Raw genomic sequence first — 4,452 nt, 5'->3', positions numbered from 1 at the left:
TTATTTGTCTGAGTGCCAGTGAAGTATGCGCTAGACAGTTTAATGATTCTATGACTGGAAGAAAATCTGTTCTATCCTCTCTTTTCTAGCATTGAAAGCAATAAGAACAACAAATCGATGGAAATTAGCTCAATAATGAAACAATAATATAACAGAATACAAATTTCAGGGCCGTTGGAAGAACCTACTCATGGGGGGGTTTTCATGACTAATTTTTACCTATGATTTTTTGTCTAAAAACACACGAATAAAAAAAAATAAAACAAATTATGTTTGTAACTATATGATTATTCATTTTTAAGCACTCATTTATAGTTTTCGTATGAAATTGTAACTTAAGAGAAGACACGAATGCCACAAGGATGGTAAAGTGTCAATAATAAAAACTTAAAAAAGCAACCGAAGAAAAGTGGTCCTTAGCCTAAAGGTTGAGCTAAATTTTTTTAATGAAACCTCTAGAAACAAATTATGAAATTTGCTTTCATCATTGTTTAAAATTTTTGAATTTTTTAAAAAGTCTTGTAGATCAAAGTTATTTGATGCGAGAATAAAATAAATTCTTTTTAGGCTACCCTAATTCAATTTAAAAAAAACTTATTCTATACTCAAATCAAACAAGCCCAATCTTCTAAACTCTTTTGCAAATTCAAGATTCTAACCTTTGATGAAAATAAATAAAATTTTCAAAAAAAAAAAAACAGTAAGAGATAAAAAAAATTATTGGCTAGATGCAAACTTGAACTAAATTTATGATTTAAGTTTGAAATTTGACTTTAAAAAAAGCTGCAATATTAATAATGTTGAACAATACACCGAAAAAATAAGAAAATTTGTGCAGATTTTTTAGGTGAATATCATGTACATGTTTCTTAAACAAGCAATATTTTTCATAAAAAATCAATTCCATACTAAAAATCCTGTGAATGATTTTTTTTTGAATATAATTTGGGATATTTTGCATGTATCAAAACTTAGAAAATTAACTCAGAATTGTGTGTACAAACTCTTCTGATTAAAATCTTTGAAATCTGGAAATTGAATTGAAAAGCAAATTGTTATGTTTATGTTTTCTTGAATTTCTCAACAATTTTATGTTGATTGAAAAACTCATTCACAAGCTAAATCTTTTACTGAATTCTTAAACTTAATTCAAAAATTGAACTTTGAATCTGTTTCCGAATTTCTATACGTTTTCCGAAATAACCAAACTATACGTTTTTCCGTTTCTTAATTCCAGATCAGATTTTCATGAGCCAAATCTTAGAGCCCTCATTCATAAATCTATTATTTGAATTCTGTAGTGCTGGTTTAAACTTAATTCATTATTTCAATTATAAATTTTTAATCTGTTCTGTGAATCTGATTTAAAATGTGAATTTCGAATGATGAATCAGAATCTGGTTTTCTATTTTGGATCGCCACTTAGAAGCTTTAAATGTTTAAATTTTGTATTAGAATAAAGCTAAAGAACTTCGAATTTGAATATAAAACAAATTTCTTCGTTTTCCATATTCGGAAAACTATTATTCAAATATTGAAAATGCATTTGATTCTCGAAAAACATGATTCAAATGCGAACAAGGATTTTAAAACAGCTTTTCATTCCTAAGTTCTTATGATTATTCGAACTGAAAGTCAAGAATCCAAAACTTGATACAAAATCAGAAATTCGAAAATATGTAGAAATACAATTTTGGTCATAGAGGAATATGGAACCAGAACCTCCAAAATGAGTTTCATTTAAAATTTAATATTCAGACCTGAATTTCTATGATAAGGTTGCCAAATTTCCCGGTTCCGTTTAAATTGGCCCGGATATTTAATATCAAATTTGGGAAAAGTCCGGTCCGACCCGGTGGCCCAGATTTTATTGGAAAAGCCCGGATTTTTTTTATTCTCATTCTTAAATCAAACTTAAAAATAAACAAATTTTGTTGTTATTTTTTTTATGCGTCCAAAATTTTCGCAGCAAGTTGAAAAAAAAATATCTTGAAAGGTTTTTTAATTTTTTTTTTCTAGATTTTTAATGAGCAATTCCTAGGTTTTGACCAAAATTGACCGGTTTTGCCTGGATTTGGTCGACAATTTTGAAATCAAATACCCAGATTTTGCCAGGTTTTGATATAAAACAGCCCGGATTTGTCCGGCCCGGATACGTGCTTTTGAACTTGAAATGAAATTTAGTTCAGATAGTTACTCTTGAATATCATTGCTCTATTATCATAATTTGATTATGAATTTAAAATTTTGGGTGTAGAGTAGAATACCTCGCTTGCTTTTTTGGACCCTCATGGAGAAACCCCCCCCCCCCCCCCCCCCCCCGTTTCTACGGCCATGGGTAATGATGATAAACGCGGTACAAGTGTTTGCATCATCACACGGTTAAGCGAGGCGACTCAAACTGAGTTCATGGTAGCTAAGCAGTGTTACCAGATATTCTGAATGGATAACTCAGAATATTTACACAGAAATGAGTTTTTTTTTCTCATTCACTCATTCAGAAATGAGTACTTTCCCGGATAGGGAATATGATAAGTGGGGAGTGCGACGATAGCGATCGCCAACGAATTGTGTAGTTATGTTCCAGACTGACAAAACATGAATAAAGATAACTCTATTCCACCACTTAAACCTGCGTTGATTACTCATTTCAACAATATAAAATGAAAATATTTGCAATCCACCAGTCATAAATGAACAAAAATTGGATCCAGCAGAATGTTGAAAATTACCGTAAGTGAAAAAGTTATAAATTTGAATTTGTCCTTTTTGATAATATTCTTCTTTCAGTTTGAAATAATGAAAGCTTGCATATGCAGCCAGTCAATGAGGTACTGTTTAAGAAGATGGTCGTTTGTTAAAAAAACGTTGAATTGAACTTGAACTTGAGAAAAAATAAGGAGCATGCATTTGCAATAAGGGTAACGGGTTTCCTTCTGTTTCTGTTTCTTTTTCGTGATATTTTTTGGCAAATTTCAGGATATTTTTGAATGAATTCGCAGTCCTACAAAAACGTTAAAGGGTGCTAACTTTTTGGGTGTTCCTGGAAAAAAAGAATCCTAAGCTCGGAACAGATTACGCGTTTGAATATTTTGTTATCATCTACATTAAGAATTTTAGAAGAAAAAAATTTCGATTCAAATTCAAAGCCCGGATTAAGATATACATTTTCGAGCTAGGATTGAAAATTCAGATTCAAAATTTAGCCAAAATATATGCCAAATCCAGCACGTAGAATTCAGAGGCTCTAAATCACATCGGTATTATAGACGAGAATCTAAATCAAATTTCAGAATGCTTCGTAAGTATAAGATTCAATGCAATCAGTAATTTGAGGTTAGCATCAAAAACTAAAGTTAAAATTCGAATCCTGCAACCAAATTCAAAATTAATTTCTGATTTTTGAATCAGTAATTCAATACAAAATTCAAGTTTCAGAGAAAAGAGCGCAATAGTCTTATTCAAGATGAGGAAAGGAAAAAAACTCGAAACTTAAACCTGAAACTTTCAAAAAAAAAATTCAATCCCCATTTTTTGCTCCGTGAAGTGTGTGCTTTGCGTTTCAATCTGTGAATACTTTATTTTCTTTCAAAATATAAAAAAATATCACCGTAATCTGAAGTCTTTTCGCACTTTTATGTTCAATTTAAAAAAAAAAATTGTTTTTGGTTAAGAAAAAGACCGACAAACATTCTTATTTGTTATTATAAAATCTTAATCGTGAAAACCAGGAAAAAACCTGAAATTTGAAAACGAAAACTCGCTGGCCACCCTGCAATTCTATCCGGAAGTCTTTCAGGCCCACCGAGAAGCACAAAATGAAGGATCGTACTCGAATGATGGTTTAGGATTTCGTGTATGAATGAATTAAATTTATAACTTTTATTGTCAATTATAACAATGAATTGAAAACAGACAGTAGGTAAATCAGAATTATTGCAACAGGTATAAGTGTATATAAAGAATTCGTAGATTCATTTTAATCTGCTTGTTTTTAATTTTATGCATTTTTTTGATGCTACTCTTTTTGAAAAAAGTCATGGCTAATTAAGAATACCTATTTTAAATTATTTTTCAAAATATCGTTTACTTCTCATACAAGGCTCTTTAAATTTTGGCACATATGCTAAAAACACAAACAACGCAAAATACTAAAAATGACAAAAAAAAACTAAACAAAACGATTACTTTTGAATAAAAAATATTACAAATATGGCGATAATGACAAATCTTACAATAAAACAAAAAGTGTTAAACAATCAAGCCTTTCGAAAGTACATGCAGGGTTGGTCGGCTCTTCTCAAACAATAAAGAGCCGGGAGAAACCAACTCTGTTTTCAGTTCGGCTTCCGAGAGTAATCCTCTTTCGCTGATCGTGCTCCACTCGTTACCCGAGTTTACACGAGCTGTATGTTGCCACATCGAAATCTGTACCACTCATCGAAAAAATCT

The sequence above is a fragment of the Uranotaenia lowii genome, chromosome 2 (genome assembly GCF_029784155.1).
Source record: "Uranotaenia lowii strain MFRU-FL chromosome 2, ASM2978415v1, whole genome shotgun sequence".
Lineage (NCBI taxonomy): Eukaryota > Metazoa > Arthropoda > Insecta > Diptera > Culicidae > Uranotaenia > Uranotaenia lowii.
This window is presented reverse-complemented; position numbering follows the sequence as displayed.